The sequence below is a fragment of the Notolepis coatsorum genome, assembly GCF_963971535.1.
Source record: "Notolepis coatsorum genome assembly, chromosome: 1".
Lineage (NCBI taxonomy): Eukaryota > Metazoa > Chordata > Actinopteri > Aulopiformes > Paralepididae > Notolepis > Notolepis coatsorum.
Window position 1 is genome coordinate 104,836,002 of NC_140165.1, and position 19,848 is coordinate 104,855,849.

The window sequence follows — 19,848 nt, forward strand, 5'->3', positions numbered from 1 at the left end:
ATACCTCATCAGACACGGGGGCCCTTCAGTCTCTCCCCAGCACTATACGACATATTTTAACGTGCCCTCGGGACTTTGCAGTCCCACCGCCGCCTGTTGTGCGCTAGAGGTTCGGGGTGCCTACCCCCTCCCTAACGCAGCATGTCGTGCATTGTCCGATTGAATCTCTCGCACTGCCCATTCCCCTGGGGATGGTAGGGCGTGGTGCGGCTCTTTGAAATCCCATACAGTCGGCAGAGCTCCTTGATGACGCTCGACTCGAAATTTCGCCCTTGATCAGCATGGAGTCGGGCAGGGCAACCGTAGTACACGAACCAATACTTGATGATGGCAGCGGCGGTGGTCTTCGCAGTCTGGTCTTTGGTCGGTACGGCAATAGTGAATCTGGTGAACATATCGGTCAGCACCAGTACGTTCTCATAGCCACCCACCGACCTCTCCAACACGGTGAAGTCCATGGCCAGGACCTCCATGGGTGCCGTCACGTTAGTGCAGGTCATCTGTGCCTGGGCTTTAGGGAACACGTCGCGGGCTAATGCACATCGCTTGCATTGCTTCACCCATTGCTTCACCTCTTCTGCCATTCCGATCCAGTAGTAACCTCGCCTCATCAGGACCACCGTCCCTTGTCCCCCGTAGTGTCCCGCGTCTTCGTGCTGGGTCTCGTAGATCCTCCTTCGCAGGGCTGTGGGCACCACCAGCTGGAGAACCTCCTCTCCATCCCGGGGATCGCTTACGCGCCGAAACAGCACTTGCTGATGCAGACGGAATCGTTCCCACTGCCCGTATAACTTGCGGAGTTTCGGGTCTCCTTCCTTCAGCTGTACTTTAGTGGGGGGGACCCCCTGTGCCACCGCCCGCCACACCGGACCCAACTCGGGATCGTCCGCCTGGAGCTGTCGCATTTCCGCCCAGTCATATCCGCTGTTCCCCTTCTGTGCCGCTATCCGTCGTGCGCCGACACTCGAGACCTCCCGCGTCTCTGTCGGTCTCCCAGGGCACAGCAGGGCCCGCACTTCCTCCGCTGGGACCATGACGTAGCCCTCGCGGGCGACTGGGGCGGGGACGGACAATGGAACGGCCCGTTCTTGGAGACCCTGACGGGTGTGGGTGCCAGCCGCGGCTATCATTAGGAAGTCTTTCTCAGTGTCTTCCACTTCAGGTTCTGATCGCATCGGCATGCGAGACAGAGCGTCTGCGTTCTGGTTGAGTCGACCAGGTTTGTAGTGCACCACGAAGTCATACTCCGCGAGCTGAGCGTTCCACCGCTGCTCCACTGCTCCCAGGTTGGCCGTGCCGAGGTGTCTCAACGGGTTGTGGTCGGTGATCACGGTGAACTGGGCGTACATCAGGAGGTCTCTGAACTTCTCGGTGACCGCCCACTTCAGGGCGAGGAGTTCCAGCTTGAACGCACTATAATTTTGGTCATTCCTTTCGGACCCACGCAGGCCTCGGCTCGCAAAGGCGATGACTCGCTCCACGCCCTCCTGTTCCTGACTGAGTACCGCTCCCAGTCCCAAGTAACTCCCGTCGGTGGTCACTATGAAGGGGAGCTGGAGGTCGGGGTAGGCCAGCACCGGGGGTGTCAAGAGGCACTGCCGCAGATGATCGAAGGCCGTCTGACACTGCGGCGTCCACTTGAAGGCCTCGGGCCGGCCCTTGGCGAACCCCTTTTTTTCTTTCCCCATCAGGGCGTGCAGTGGCTGGGCCACCTGGGCGAAGTGGGGCACGAACCGCCGATAATAGGACAGGAACCCGATCACCTGCCTCACTTCCTTCGCTGAGCGTGGCGCCGGCCAGTCCTCCAACGCCTTCACTTTGTCGGTGTCGACCTGTATGCCGGCCGCGGAGACGACGTGTCCCAGGAACTTGACTTCGGTCTTCAGAAGGAAGCACTTCCGGGGCTTGAGTTTGAGTCCATGCTCCCGAAGCCGTCCAAACACCAGGTCCAGCTTCTGACAGTGGCTCTCGAAGTCGCTGGCGAACACCAAGACGTCGTCTAGGTAGACGAGTAGGACGTCGAAGGCCAGGTCCCCCAGCACGGCGGTCATCAACCGCTGGAACGTCGCTGGTGCGTTACACAGTCCACTGGTAGAGGCCGAAGGGCGTCGTGACAGCCGTCTTCTCTTGGTCTTCCTCTTTCACCGCCACCTGGAAGTAGCCGGCGGTGAGATCGAGCGAGGAGAAGATCTTGGCCTGCCCCAAGGCGTCTAGGGACTCCTCGATACGAGGTAGGGGGTAGGCATCCCGGTGTGTCACGTTATTTAGGCGGCGGTAATCGCAGCAGAACCGCACGGAGCCGTCTTTCTTTATGACGATCACGGCTGGTGACGCCCACGGACTGCAGCTCTCTACCAGGACACCCAGGTCCACCAGATCTTGCACGTGTCTCTTTACTTCTTGGAACACGTGGGGCGGTATTCGGCGGTGCCGTTGCTTGACCGGGTGTGCGTCACCAGTGGGAACGTAGTGTGTGACCGTGGTTGTGTAACCATAGTCCCCGTCGTCAACGGAGAACACCGCCTTGTGTTTCTCCAATACTTGATTCAGCCGACTCACTTGGGCCGGTGTGAGATCCTGCAGGTTCGCCTGTACGTCCACGGCGAGCCCGCGGGTCTTCCCGTCCGGCTCCGCCTCTGGCGGGCGGTCCCGAGTCTGAATCGCCGTCACTCGGACGCCTCCTTCCACTTCCTCCACGGTCACTCTCTCCTTAGGCCGTACCTGACGGGGGCAGTGGATCTCTGCCAACCTGGCCCGGGGTCGGAGCACCATCTCGACGTTGGTCGGGTTCAACACCCGCACAGGCACTCTCCCCTGTCGGGCGTATGCCACCACGTTCGCCACCAATAGTCCGGGAGGCAGGTTGGCCCTCGGCGTGTGCTCTATCATCACGGGACGCCGCATCCCCGCTGTCGTCTCACAACGGCCTGGGACGACCACTTCGCTGTGCGGGGGAATGACCACTGGTTCCCTGCCGGCCACTTTGACGTACCCCATCCTTCCCGGGGCGATACACTCTCGGGCTTCCTGGGCCATGGCGGCGACCACACGGCGGATGGCGACGCTCCCCGCGTCGACACGTCTTCGGCTCGCCGGCCGCATCCCCTTGATCCCCTTGAACAGGCCATCTACCCCGCCGAGCACGTTCATGCCCAGAAGTCCCGGGATAGCGTCTCCTGTGGCCACTCGGCCTGGATCGTCTTTTAGTATGAATATGCATTTCCCCGGAAATGTCATATCCAGGCACTTCACTTCGGCGTAGAGACACCCCACCACTGGGATCTCCAACCCGTTGGCGGCGAAGAGAGTGATCCAGTTGGAGGGGGTCAACCGCGACCGCGGGAAGTGTCTGCGGAAGTGGCTTTCGGTCATGGTGGTGACTTCGGCGCCGGTGTCGAAGAGGCAGCAGGTCTCGACCCCGTCAATCTGGACGTCTAAGGTGAGACATTCCCCCATGTCTTGCGTCTTAGTGCCCCCTGCGGCCGAGTCGGCGACTCCGGTTACGACGCCGTTGACTGCCCTTCGGGATCCGGGTCGGTCCCCTGACGAGCCCGGAACTTCGGGGGTGGGGGCAGGGGCTGGGTGGGGCTCGCTGGCGTGGCGGGGGCACTCCCTGCTGATGTGGCCCGGCTGATTGCAGGCATAGCAAATCAACCTGCCCTCTTCGTCCCGGCGGGGCAGTTCCCGCTTAGCGGCGGGCGCGTCGTCTCTGCGTCGCCGTCCGGGGCCGCCTCTCTGGGTCGCGTCCCGCGTCTGTTGGACGGCCTGGAAGAGTTGCTCCTGACGTGCGTCCAGCCGCTCTTGCCCTGCGAAGAGCCGCTTAAAAGCTCCCTGTATTGCGTCTCCGCTCATCGGGGCCTCTCGTCCTTCTGCGGCTGCGGCGTGGACCAGGGCCTGGGCGCCACCCCTATTGGGGGGCAGGACCATCTCCTCCTCCGACCAGTCTATCGCCGCCATCATCAATTCGAGAAACGTCTGCTCTCCGTTCTCTTTTATGGACTTCTTCATCTCCCGTCGCAGCATCCCATCCTTCAGGCCTACCACAAACTGCTCCTGCAGCCGGGCGGCAGGATCCGCGACTCGTTGGGGTTCCCGGCCCTGTATGCGACGCATCTGTTCCTGTAGATCATACGCAAACTCCCTCACGGTCTCGCCATCTCTTTGTCGGCGGTCGAGGAACTCTCTCAGGCGTTCACTGACCGAGGTCTTGTCTCCGTACGTCTCCTGCAGCACCCGGAACACGGCGTCCGGCTCCGGGGCGGTCCCTTCTAGCACGAAGCGCACTGTCCGTTTAGCCGCGCCCTTTAGATGCTGCTGTACGAACTCCGCCTGTTCGTCACCGGGCACTCTGCTGCTCCGAAAATGCACCTTCATGTCTCGGATCCAGTCGTCCACCAGCGGCTCTCCTCTCTCTTTCCCCCCTCCAAATTCGCTGCACTTCCGCTCTCGTTGGACGTACACCACTGGGAGGGGCGCTGGAGGAAGCTGTTGGATCATGGCTTGGGCCAAGGCACGCGACTCTCTGTGCCTGGCCTGCTCCAGTTGTTCGTGTTGGTGGTCTAGGGCTTCCGCCTGGTCTTGGAGTTGACCCTTTAGGAACTCCACTTCGGCGGTCAAGGTCTGCACCGTCTCGGCTCCCCCCTCTTCCTCTTTGAGCGGGGGCGGCGAGTCACCTCCTTGCGTCACCCGGGACGGCCCGGCTTTGGCATCGGGCTTCGGGTTGTCGTTGTCCGACATCTCAGGTCTCTGGGTCGTCACTTACAAGGGAGTGGAGTAGGATGTTGATCCTGTTCGTGACGCCAAATGTAGCAGGGTGGATTATCCCTGCTTCGTGGGAACTGTGGGGTGCGGTCAATAGGTAGCGAGACACAGTAGCACCCTGGCCAGCTGCACCTCCGTCTTTGGGGTCCGGAGCGTCAACTGGAGGCTGGTAGTGGGGGTGAATGAGGCCCAGGGTTTACAAACCTGGTCCGGTACTCTGGTCTTCCTCCCTCTCTCTGGAGTAGTCCGCAGTACTCCCCAACACACCCTCACCCTCCACAGTTGCCCCTTTTTCCCTCCCACACCTACTGACCGGATGGTAGAGAAATAACTGGGTTCCCCCCGCAAGCAGTACCCTCCCTTAGTGAGACGACCAGAACCCTTACAATGGAAAAGGTAGAATAGCAAGGGGTTACGATTACATATATTACCCGTAGCAAAGGGTTAGGGTTAGGGTTAGAAATAATGAAAGACACACACAGTGCTCCCGCTCTGGATGACTGTATTGTAACTCAGCCTGGTTACAACAAAGCTACGGCTGGTGATTACTGCACCATGGGTATCCATACAATAATTACTGGCATGAATTATTAGCATAAGTCAATTACAGTATCACACACAGGCACCAAGTGCTCTCAGGTACCCAGACTAAACGCTGCCCACGTCTGGGCGGACCACAGTATTCACCTTCTTTAAGGAATTACACTCTTACTGTCCCCGGTTGAGAATATGGGGAAGGAAGGGGGGAGCATAGGGAAGAGAATAAAGGGATTCACAGAACGGGAATTATTTAGGAAATACACACCTTATCACGCTCAAAGAAAAGGAATAAAATAAAAGAGTGAGCCCACAAAATACCTTGCAAAAGTCCTATGCTAATACCGGTATATATTGTCTGGGGTACCCCTATTGAACTGTGGTTAACAACGTTAACTTCGCCCGCGGGCAGCACCACACTGTATACTGTATATGGAGTCGGGAGCATCAATGCTCGTTTGTACTCATCCGAAATGGCCGCCTCGTCACTCCACTGTTGTCCGGGAGGCAAGATGGCGTCGAACACTCGCGCCGCAGGGGCTAGCAGGCGGAGCTATAGCAGAGAGGCAGTGCTGGCTGAGCTGGTGCTGGGCGAACTCTGCTGGTGGTAAAGAACTCCCCGTGTCCTGCAGGCAGCCTGGAGCAGGTGCGCTGCTGCTCTCCGGTGCAGACAGCTGTTGACGCCCGGGCAGACTGCTTGGATGTCCCGTACGTCTCTGGCACGCAGACTATACCGTCACTGTAACTAGGTATAACACGAGCAATGCTACTGTGAACCTTAGCCGCACGCTACTTATACCGCTCACTGTAACTAGGTATAACTCGACTCTTAGTGCCCGACTCTGCACTTAATGTTCATAATATCATAACACTGGTACTGCTAGGATATCGTCTCCACTAGCCAGTACTTCCTATCACCCGTCTCTGTTCCACGGGGCACTCCGGCATAAACGTCAGCAACGGGGCTGTCTAGAGCTCCCCCGTTAGACGTGACTTCTCGTGGTCAAGTTCACTGCCGAGAAGAGAACGACTTCCGCTGCACTCCTCTCTTTATCATCTCTCAGCTCTCTCCGCCACTCTCTGCCTGCTACTGCCCCCTGCTGGTCCCGCCTGCCAGTCACACGGGGAGACGCACTGTAAAATATGAATCAATACTGTCATTTATGATCCGTATTCACATGCTCTTGGAACGGGGACGTTTGTGTCATTGTTCGTGTGAATCAATGACACTAGTTAGACTGTCTTTGTGTACAAAAAGGGATATAAACACAGTCAGCAGTTCTGAATAATATACCATATTTTCCAGACTGCTACATATAGCAAAAGGTACATATAATAATTACTTATTACATTTATGATTTTAATTGAATGCTCTTGTAAGGCAAATGAGTACTCATATGCAAATCAACACTGAATGTCCAATCTCTGGTTACACAGGAAGCAAGTATACAACCTGGCTCTTTAGGGAATTATAGCGATGGTCACTTAATGATTATAGCTGGATAATATACTGAAGGGGTCCCGCCGGTTGTAAGCCAGTAGGGGGGGTAGGAGAGCCGTCGGCTGTATCCCGTCTGGTCAACGATTTCTAGGGAGAGTCCAGGTACAGAACACAGTGCCCGTAGAACCTTGATCCGCAGATGAATACACTTGGGCTCTCTTGTAGATGATAGCTGTAGCTGTAGCTTTAGGTCCACAACGAAGAAGAAGCGAGGCGACCTCAGTCTGGTCTGAGCGCCGTCTCACCGTGGCTCCTCTCGGGGTAAATCCAACACTCACCGGTGTTGGCGATTATCCGCTCCACAAATCAAAGCACCAAAGCAAATAGATATTCCATGCCGTATAGGGCTCAGCAGTCGTCGGGGTAGGTAATCCAATGTGCAGGTCCACTCGTCCTCGCCCAGAACTCCTCGGATGAAAGCACCACGCGTGGTCTGCCCAACCTGGTTAAGACTCTAGATAACGCGAGGAAACGATGGGGGTGCTGCTCACTTTAGAACTCTAACCGAACGATGCACCATACATAATAGACTATTATTACTTAATAGAAATACGGTGCCAAACTATGGCAATTCAGCTATTAATTCGCACGAGGTATCACTGCTATTCTAAGGCCAAACAGGCCGTACTACACCGCACGCGGTATCGTGGGGTGAGGCTTCACGTCTTGTTACTTAGTTTGGTAGAAGGGTAAAGGACTAAGAGGAATTCTACATTTCTTGCGCCATATTTATATGCACAGTGGACAAGTAGTGCCGCTCTGCTTTCGGTAGCCGTATTCCTGCGCGGAGCTGAGGCTAGTAAAGGCATGTCTCGTCGGTACCTTTGAACTTGAACGCCAGGGGCTTGTCCCTGGCGCCTGGTCCTTTTGTCCAATAAGAGAATGAACTATTATGGGCTGTAGTAGAATAAAGGGATATTCAGTGTATATGTACAAGGAATATACAAGGGATATCAAACGATATACAAATACTATTAAATATATATCCATAAATAAATATATATATTCGGTTTAATCTGATCCTTCACAACAACTTAAGTACATTCAATAGCAAACACTTCTCTACTTTTACTTCAGTAGAATTTGAATGGAGGACTTTTACTTTGACCAGAGTACTCATTTATTTCTACTTTTACTTAAGTAAAGGAACTGTGTACTTCTTCCACCACTGGCTGCGGGCCCATATGAGGGAGTTACAACATTCCAAGATGAGGTAAAACGCATGGATAACCTTCTCCAGGTCCGCATAGGATTAAAAAGGGCGTAGGAGTTGTTCTGCAACTCGAGAAGATCAAGACTGGACAACAGTCAGGCGGTCATGTGGCGTAACGGAGATTGCGTTCGTCACCAACCCCGGAGCGGCTGGATTCGCCTGTTCGAGTCCAGCTCACAGCTCCGGGGTTGTCACCAGCTTGGCTGGCCATTCACACTAATACAATTGGCAGTATTAGAGGGTGGGAGAAGCTGGCGGGGTGGGTCCGGGTCGTTGTAAACAGCGACTCCTACAGTTCGGTCGGGGCGCCTGCTAAGCGCGGATAGGATCTAAGTGGGATAGTGTGATCCTTCCACACGCTACGCCCTCTCAGTGAGAATCCGCGCTGCCAGGTGAAAAGAAGCGGTTGATTGGCTGGACGTGTGTCGGAGGAAGCACGTGGTAGCCTCCACTCTCCCAGACCGACTGTGGGGGGTAAGTGCGCAGCGACCAGGAAGGGGATTGAGAATTGGCATAACGACTAACATTGGGATGGGAGAAAATCGGAGGAAAAAGGAGGGGGAAAAAAGATCAATAAAAAAAGACTGGACAACAGTCTTTACTTGCTCATCAAAGCAGAGGTATGGGTAAAACATACCTAGTTTTGAGGGTTTGACACAAGCAACCAAGCAATAGAATAGAATAGAAGTACTTTATTAATCCCAAGGGAAATTCAGCACCACAGATCGTTCACAATGAACATTTAGTTGGTCAAAAGTAAAAAAATAAGAATAAAAATATATATATATATAAAGTCAGAGATATACATTCTAAAATCTGTATACATTCTGAAATTCTGAAATATACAGTCCGGCAATATACAGTAAAATGTAAATGGCCAGGGCCCTCACTTGAACTTGACTCCGTGCTTACGTGTACGCACAGGTCGGAGCACACTTAGCTGACGCCCAGTGGTAGAATATCGTTACTACGCATAAGCGCTCCTCAGTTCTGCATTCGTTTCAAGGCGGAAATAAAGACACTGGCGCGTGTTCTGTATGACCCCCATAATCCATTATAGTTCATTGTAAAATAGCAACAGTAGTGTAATTATGATCAAAACCCTATAAATAGCATTTGGAATAATAGATCTTTCTCTCAGAATGAATGCAGCATGGTTTATATAGCGTTATCGGAATATACGGGGTGTACTGGGTGTACTGGCTCCGCGTAGCTCAACTCGTTATTATTTTGCGCACAGACCGCAGAAACACGGGAACGTTTTGATTATATTTAAAAGGCTTTACGTTAAACGAAACAAGTGGAATTTCGAAGCTGTAAGCAGAATACAAGTCATATGAACACCCACAATATAGTGTTCTTCCCCCTTCCTACTGTATAAGAAAGAATAAAAAACGCATTGCAATGACACCAGGGTGTATGTGTATTACAAAACCCTTGCAATAATGTGTCTTAAATTAATGAAAAGCATACATGCTCTGGACACAGAGCATATAGTGTGGGTGATATGACTTGTATTATGCTTACAGTATTCCACGTATTTAGTTTTACAATGTCAAAGCCTTTTAATGTAAATCAAAACGTTCCCGTATTTCTGCAATCTATGTGCAAAATAATAACGAGTTGAGTTCTAACAAAGAACATATTACATAGTAAACTATTATATGAATATGATATGATATAAGGTATACACTGGTCCGTCGCATACACTGGTATGCGCAAGTTACTGTTGCATAATGTAGGCTATGGCTGCTATTATATGTAATTCATATAGGCTACCTAATAGTATATGATTTTTAGAGGCATCTATTTTGTTGTCGGTAATACCGACAACAAAATAGATGCCTCTAAAAATCATATAGCCAATCGAACACAACTAATAAAGGCATTCATATTACAGCACGGTTATAATGACACACAACCAACGCCAAACAGTGGTCAACGAACGGTCTTTATTAGTATTTTGAGCTGTCCAGGCAGAATTGCAGCAATGGTCTTAGGGAGCCGTTGATATCTGACATCACCGTTTACAAGTCCGCCTTTTATTTATCCCATAACACGCGTTGTGTCTTCTTGGTTCGACAGCAGTGAACAATCTCCGTGAAGTTTCTCAGTGTTCCGCTCGGGTCAGTCTATTATTTCACATCCCATGGGGGGTGTTTCCTCACTTTCATGACCATATATGGATAATCATGCACGAGCATTGACGGTAGAACAAAGTGGTATTCATCAACACGGAGGAGCATAGGACCTGTGTACGCACGGTTGATGAATCCCAATATTTCTGTGCGTACACTCATTCTAAATTCTGTGCTTACGTGTGGAAATAGAACATCTTCTACGTCCACGTTGATGAATGAGGGCCCTGGAAGGTATACCTATAGTAAAATGTAAATGTCCAGGGCCCTCATTTATCAATTTTTCTCAGAAAGTATTCTATTTTCATACGTAAGCACAGAATTTAGAATGTGTGCACGCACAAACAAAACGGGACTTATCACACGTGCGTACACAGGTCCTACGCACACCTGTCTTGATAAATATGACTTTGATCCTATGTTTGAGCTTGTGCACTGTTTTAAGTATTTGCATACCAGAACCGCCCCGATTAACCATATACGGTAATGGAACACCCCCATGAAATGTGGAAAAGTGGACTAACCCGAGCGAACTCTGAGAGACTTCACTGAGAGCGAGATTGATCACCGAGGTCCAACCAACAAATTGAACGTATACAGCATTTCCCGTTGTGAACAATCTTATTTGGAAACATGACACACAGAATAATAGTATTTAGCGTTTTATTTTAAACAATATTTAATCGTATGATTATAGATATTTTTAGAGAATAAATAAATCCAATGACGTTGCCAAGTTCACAGACAACTCTGCGCCTATTATGTGCGCTCGTCATGAGCCCGTTCTGGTCTGAGTCATATGGCTTCAGTGGATAACTATGATCCAGTGGAGGCTGCTGACCAAATTTTTAGGTGAAGCACAAATTATTATATTATATTATATATTAAATAATATTTTTAAAACATCCCCCACTGTGTGTCAGTGGTCAGTGGACACAGATGAAAACATATTAACATTAGGTGACAGCGGACCTGACCAGATGAAAACATATTAGGTGACAGCGCACCTGACCAGATGAAATCATATTAGGTGACAGCGCACCTGACCAGATGAAATCATATTAGGTGACAGCGCACCTGACCAGATCAAAACATATTAGGTGACAGCGCACCTGATCAGATCAAAACATTTTAGGTGACAGCGCACCTGACCAGATCAAAACATATTAGGTGAAGGTGACAAGGAAGCCACAGACTCATACCCCCCCCCCGACACTCAACTAACCGCCTCGGACAGTCCTTCATACCAGTGGCCATCAGGCTCCACAACAGTGGGCAGCGACTGCTGCCAGACATCGACCTAGAACTAATAGGAACCCAAGTAGGACAATAACACTACCTTATGCATACTGCACCTTATGTGGATACTGTGATACTGTGAATAATGAATAATGTATATTTCAGTTAGTTAGATAGTAAATTATATTGACCTATTTGTTTACACTGCTTGTGTTGTTTTCACTACCTGTACCCCCCCCCCCTTCCCCCATGCTGCTATGATGCCTGAATTTCCCCAAGGGGATCAATAAAGGAATATCTTATCTTATCTTAAAAGGAAAGATGAAATTACCTACCTGGGTTCCATCCTATAGAGGCAAATCTTTCCTGTGACAAAATGGGATCCAATGTAATAAAACTAAGTCAACCAACGAACTAGATTCCTGTACCGGATCTCCTCTCTGGTAAACAAGAATACCTTGAAGACTCTAACAGGAGCACTCATTCAAGGGTACTACGACTATGCTTGCACCTCATGGTACCAAAGCACCTCAAAGGCACTAAAAACAAGATTACAAACATCACAAAACAAACTGGTCAGACTACTGCTTGACCTTACTCCTAAAACCCACCTCACCCCTGTCCACTTTGACAACCTAGGATGGCTTAGAGTAGACGACAGAGTACAGCAACTTGCAATGGGCCTGGTCTACAAGATACACTACACCAGGGATCGGCAATAGGCGGCCCGCGGGCCGAAATGGGCCCGCCAGCAATAATTTCTGGCCCGTCAGGTTATTTTGAGAATATGATGTTTATTTTACGCGCAGGAAATATTCACTCGTTGTGACGCCAGAGTGTCTTTTGAAGCTGTATCTATCTATTCATCATATCTATGGCTGTCACTATAGCCAATTGAAATGCTAGAAATGGTCACATGGACTGGGAGAACCAATGGAATTTCACTTTCACTTCCGCGTTTGGGATGCCGGGCTGCCGGCGAGCGAACGTTTGCAAAAACAAAACAAACGTCTTTGAATAACTTCTTTGCAATGCAACGGGGAAATATGATGAGCCAGAAGAGGAGCTTACGACCTATAAAGCTTATTTTAATAAACAGGTGTCATTCTTAAAATACGGGTTTATCGCAACAGGTAACTCTTGCAATAAGCAACCGGTGACTCTCGCTTGTTGACATGGCAACACGAGCAAGCAACTGTTCAAGTTGGGTGGGCATTCAACGCGAGTGGACATTTAACATGTTATTAACATGGATTTTGGAGGACCGAAGCAGAAACAATATCAAGTCCAGGGCAGGGCTGCCTGCATTATGCCGGTGAGTGTTGTGTTTTAATAATAATAATACATTCGATGTATAATACACCCGCTGTGGTGCTTAAAATCAAATGCACCCTACTGATCTCGATTTATAATGCGAGCACCTGCATTAAAATCAAATTACTGATCTGTTCATGTGTAATGCACTGTCTGAGAGGCACTTTATAATAGAAAAAAGACAGTGCAAACATGTATATGTCGTTTTTTTTTTTACAGTTAAAAAATTTTCACTTATCATTGGCCCGCCACAAAATGGCTTGGGGAAAATTTGGCCCGTGGGCAAATCTAATTGGCGACCCCTGCACTACACCACTAAGATATGCATGTCGAAATACTTCCCAAAGGTCAGTGAATACCACGACCACAACACCAGAGGGAGTTCCACAAATCATGTTCAACCCAGATAAAATAATTTAAAAAGTAAAAAAAAAAAAGTTTTTTTTTAATAAAAGAAAATAGTCATAACTTAGAAATTAGATTGCATAGGTCTATGAATCGATATCGCGATTCTGTTTCGATTAATTGCCCAGCCCTACAGTGTGTACAGTAAGTTAGCTTGGTGATTATCATTGTGATGTAGGCTAAGCTGCCTAGCTACTGTTAGCATACAAGCACTGTAGCCTACTTACTTTTTCATCCACAACGTTTTTTCTGACCAGATGCATAAATCCACTTCTTCATGTTGCTCAGTTGCTGGTTTATACTTCGGTCCTAATGTTGGCGCAAAGTTTAATTTAGCCTGACTTGTTATAGCTGTACAGCTTACTAACTACTAAACAACAACTTTCTCATAGTCTCAACTTTCACATAGTCAAAATGGGTCCAGCTGCATGTCCGGAGGATAGGTTTAGCTCGGGCCAATCTCAAGTTTCTCAAGTTTCTTTATTAGTTGTCATACAGAAGTACAGAATACTTTTATACAAAATGCTTCTTTATGTTACATTTTGTATAAAAGTATTCTGTACTTCTGTATGACAACTAATAAAGAAACTTGAGAAACTTGTGATTGGCCCGAGCTAAACCTATCCTCCAGACATGCAGCTGGACCCATTTTGACTTTGCAATGCAGAAATCTCTGATTGGATTTGCAAGGCTGCCAATCATATTCAACCTCCGTGTATTGGATGTCAAGGGCTGTCAATCAATCAATCCTCCATTCAATGGCAAGAGTTTAACTGCACAGACCGTGCTTAGATGAAGTTAATAGCCTATTTTGATTCGCTGTTATTTATTATTTATTTAACAATGGGTCACACCTGTGAAGTTTTCTTCACGAATAATTACTGCAGGCAATACTGCAGTGCAGGCCTGCTCAGAGCTGTCAATTTTGGCCATTTTTGAAGAAAAAAAAATGCACTGGCATTTTTTTTACAGAGGAAAACATTTATAATAAAAAAAATAATAATAATAATAAAAAAAAATATATATAGTTTTTTTTTTTTTTTATATATATATATATATAGGTATATGTAAATTAATAATAATTATGAATTATGAGTGAATTTGTGTTTCACGTGTTGTCATAGAGCAGGGCTATTCAACTGGCGGCCCGCGGGCCAGATCCGGCCCGCGGGATGATTCTGACCGGCCCGCCAAAGATTACATGATAATAAAAAAAAAAAAAAAAAAATAAAAAAAAAAAAAAATTTTAAATATTTTTAATTTTAATTTGTTTACATTTTTTCTTTTCATGTCAACGTTAACACGCACAATTTAGCCAAAAGTCACTCAATTAATGACAGATTTCATTGATAAATTGAGGGAAAACTTTGCAAGTCGATTTGATGAATTTGACATGCCCAGAGAATTGATGCATTTTGTGAGCAACCCATTTGCCAATGTAGCTGCTATTTCCACAAAAGGACAAGAGTTCCTTGCATCACTTCACATTGATGAAGGTCTCCTGCAACTTGAAATAATTGACATGCAAGCATCATCTGCTCTGAAGCAGGCACTTGAGAATGAATCCACCACAACATTTTGGATAAAGTGTATTCATGTCAAGACATTCCCCAAAATAAAAACGCTGGCAATATCTGTGCTAACAATGTTTGGCTCAACATACACCTGTGAATCCAGTTTCTCTCACATGAATGCCATTAAAACAAGCAACCGTGCCTCCTTGACAAATGAGCATTTGCATCACTGTTTGCGGGTAGCCCTCACTTCCTATGAACCCTCTTTCTCTGCCATTGCCCAGTCAAAGAAGTGCAATCGCTCTCATTAGATGTGTGTATTGTATGTAGGCTAGGCCTGTCTGCCCCCCACCCCCCTGATGTTTGAGAGTTAAGAGTGGACAATAAGTGCTAATAAGATGCTGTGATTTGCTGTTGTTGCACAGACATGAAGCACTTTTTCATAAGCTCAGCTGCACTATAAATGTGTTTTTTTGTGTTGATGTTAGAATGTTCAGATGCACATCATGCACTTGTTTGTTTTTTATTTTATTTTTATATTGAAATGTTGAAGAGGAGATGTTGCAGTTGTTGCACAGTCATAAATGAAGCACTTTTTGGAGGAGATGTTGCAGATGTGGCACATAAATGAAGCACTTTTTTTGAAAAGTATACTACTTTTGCAATGTAGTTAAATAAAAGTTGTGAAAATGTGGTTGCGTGTTGTGTCAAGTGTACATATATTCATAGCACGGGGAGGCGCCGTGGCAGTCCGGCCCCTGGCCCCTTGGGTTTCTGACAATGTGGCCCCCTGAACAATTTAGTTGAATAGCCCTGTCATAGAGAAACCTCCACTGCTATGATCTGCATTTAAGTGAATATGAATGAGACTCCGGCCACCGGCACATTATCAGCCAAAATGCGCATCGCAGATTATCTGTACATTGACCAAGTGGAATCCCGTTCACATTACTGATTACTGATGGAGCAAACTCTGAGAGATTGTTCACAGAGGCGCTGCCGAACCAAGATATAATATGATGTGTATAATATAATGTGTGTAGAGGCATATGATACAATCTATTTTGTTGTTGGTATTAGGCAGCCTATATGAAGTACATATAATAGCAGCCAGCCCATAGCCTTACATTATGCAACAGTAACTTGCGCATATAATAACACACAGCCCTGCGAAGCCTGCATACAGTAAACTAACTTGATCATTAATCTAGCTGTTGTATCTTTACGCTTATGAAAACATTAAATAATATGTATAGGCTATAGGCCGTCGCTTTAGCCTATATTCTCAAATTGCATTTAATGGCTGAATTAATGAATTAATGAAAACTTTATTTAACAGATTGCAGAATGGGTACAATACAGTACGGCTCAATACACACAATTGTTAAGGGGATGCAGACCAGAGAAAGACTTTTGTCTTGTTTACATCAGGGTCCCCCAACTCGAGTCCTCGATATCCTTGCGGACGGACCAGTATACCTTTATATCATATCATATTCATAATATTCATATCATAGTTTACTCTATCAGCCTACCAGCATGTAATACGTTCTTTGTTAGAACTCAACTCGTTATTATTTTGCGCATAGATTGCAGAAATACGGGGACGTTTTGATTTAGGCTTTGACACAGAATACAAGTCATGATATCACCCACACGATATATGCTCTGTGTCCAGAGCATGTATGCTTTTCATTCATTTAAGACACATTTATTGCAAGGGTTTTGTATACACATACACTCAACAAATAACCTCTGTCTGTTCTCGTTGCAATGCGTTTATATCGTGGGTGTTCATATGACTTGTATTCTCCTTACAGCTTCGGGGTTCCACTTATTACGTTTAACAATGGCAAATCCTTTTAAATATAATCAAAACGTTCCCGTATTTCTGCAATATATGCGCAAAATAATAACGAGTTGAGTTACGCGCAGCGCAGTCAGTGCTTATTTCCGCGTTGTAAAAATATTCTACCACCGGGCGCCAACTACGCATGGTCCGACCTGTGCTTAAATATACGCACAAAGTCAAGCACAAGTTCAAATTGATAAATCCCACACTTTGCTTAGAAATTATCGTACGCACGGATTACGCACATATCTGTGCGTACGTCACATTGATAAATGAGGGCCCAGGAATGTATATACCTATAGTAAAATGTAAATATCCAGCAAGGTATACCTATAGTAAAATGTAAATGTACAGGAAGGTATACCTATAGTAAAATGTAAATATCCAGCAAGGTATACCTATAGTAAAATGTAAATGTCCAGGAAGGTATACCTATAGTAAAATGTAAATGTCCAGGAAGGTATACCTATAGTAAAATGTAAATGTCCAGGAAGGTACCCAGATAGCAAAAGGTGTTAATTCAATGTTGATTTATGGTCACAATGCTTGCTTTTTGGTTAAGGTCGACGATTGATGTTGAATCACCCATTAACCGCTAAAGCAATTGACTATTGTTGAAAACATATCATTGAATCAATATTGTTTTGTGGTTGCATTTTAATGATTGAAATGCCAATATCTAATAAATGTTGAATCAACGGATGCTGTTCAACGTATATGCTGTTTGTCGTCATTACGTTGGCCCGAATTCCCCCCCCCAATTTAAACAGACGTACGTCCCAGCATGCAGCTGAGCACTCGATCTCTCAATGTGAACTGCTGTTCAGAACAGCACGTCTGGTTCCCCCCGGATTTGATTCTACTGAGTGCTTTACAGTAAGTTTTGGCTATATTACTTTTATCTTAACTGTGTTCTGTGAAAAATAACGTTATTGTGAGTGTGCACCAGTGGATCTTGACGGCGTTGTGCATGTGATATGCTGCAGTTTGGTAGGTAAATATATATATACGTCAACTAAGATAAATATTCATGAATATTCGTAGCGTGTGCTTAATATAACTCTGGAGAGTGTGCAAGTGGAATCGTACGGTTGTTTAAGTTATTTCGATGTTAATATTACGGTTGTTTAAGTTATTTCGATGTTAATATTAAAGCGCCAACGATTATAAATTGCGTGGTCCAATTGCGTGCGTTGTTACTGAATGACGTTGTGCGACTCAGCCAATCAAAAGCATGCTTATTGGGTGAACAGGAAGTAGTCAAGGAAGCACGCGCTAGTTGGCCTAGTAAACACGTGGATCCGTAAATGCAACGTTGCCTACCAGACAACAACGGGACCGCGTGTTTCTTTTTGTATGGCTGTTCAAACTAATTTTACAGTTCTGCTAGCTACATGCAGTATTTAGCGAGCTGGGTTAGCCGGTTAGTTGGCTTTGAATCCCGGCTGCGGCTAGGTAGCCAGCTAGCTAAATGCACCGCGACAAAATGGCGGCGCCCATGTTGATAAAGCGCTTCACATAACAAATCGTTTTTTCTTAGAAACTGCTTATTTTTATAACGTGATTTTTTTCTGTGGCTTATCTAAATACTAATTTGATGCTATGACTATGTTTATATCGCTATATGCTTCATCTCCCCTTGCACTCTTTCTAAGTTGGTTAAGGTTAGAGTTTGTCTTAGAGCATGGCGATAGAACGCCAGGTAGTTTGCAGGCTGTTTGAGACTTAATTGTTCTAGCCAAGTAAATACCACAATTTATGTACCATTACATTGACTATATAGTTAGACGTTTGGTTATATACATGGTATTTTCTAATGAACAATATAACAATAATATAATAATGGACTCTCTTGATATTGATCAAAATGTAGAATTATGCAAGCGTTTCACCCTGCACATTGCAATGCAGCACATTAATGTCGACCCTCCTCTCTTTTTTCTTTCTTTTTCCAGAATCACGTACCAGTTTCAAGAAGCCGCACGTTGCAGCAATTGAAGCAAAGACCTGTTCTAGCCAAGTAAATAGCACAATGTATGTACCATTACATTGACTATATAGTTAGACGTTTGGTTATATACATGGTATTTTCTAATGAACAATATAACAATAATATAATAATGGACTCTCTTGATATTGATCAAAATGTAGAATTATGCAAACGTTTCACCCTGCACATTGCAATGCAGCACATTAATGTCGACCCTCCTCTCTTTTTTCTTTCTTTTTCCAGAATCACGTACCAGTTTCAAGAAGCCGCACGTTGCAGCAATTGAAGCAAAGACCTGTTCTAGCCAAGTAAATAGCACAATTTATGTACCATTACATTGACTACAGCACCTCATCACTATGTCATCTTATTCTCGGGCTAAAAGACGTAGAGTCAACAAATTAGTGAGAGAGACAGAGCAGGCTATCCTCACTGATTATAAGTTAATTGTTGCTGCTAATTCAAGGACAAACCATCACTCTTTAGAGAACACAGATCCTGTCACAGCCTATACTGAGTGCCTGCTCGATTTACCAAAGACAGACTTGCCACTAGATTTAACAACTAGATCAGACTTGCCACTAGATTTATCAGCTTCAGACTTGCCACTAAACAGACCACTAACTATCAGTGATCAAAGTGAAAATATTGACTCACCAGGTGAGTCAAATGCACATTTTGAAAGTATAGCTGGGGATGACGAAATTGAACCTGAACATGTCTTTGACAGTGATGAGCATAATGAAGATTTCCTCATGACAAGTTTAAAATATTGGGCAACATCCTATTCAGTCTCTCTGGTTGCACTATCATCTTTGCTGTCCTTTTTGAAGATGTTTCACCCCACCCTTCCTAAAGATGGAAGAACATTGCTAGGAACACAAAAACATGTGCCTACCACTAAGATTGAAGGGGGAGAATACTATCATTTTGGTTTAGTCAAAGGGGTGCTTTCACGGTTGGCATGTTTGATTTTACCGGCAACTCTGACAACTCTTAATTTACAGTTTAATATAGATGGTTTACCTTTATTCAAAAGTTCTAAACTTCAGTTTTGGCCCATACTTGGAAGTCTCAAATGTGACTACACAAAGTCCCCATTTGTTGTTGGCATTTTTTGTGGTCTCAGCAAGCCAAAGAGTGTTTTTGAGTACCTAGAGCAGTTTGTCAAAGATCTTCAGAATGTACTGTCTAATGGCATTATTTATAATGACAAGCAATTTGATGTACAGATTTCTTCTTTCATTTGTGATGCCCCGGCTAGAGCTTATATTAAGCAGACCAAGGCATTTAATGGCTATTCTGGTTGTGACAAGTGTTTTCAGGAGGGTGTATGGAGAAATAAAATGACATACCCTGAAACAAAAGTCAGACTTAGGACAGA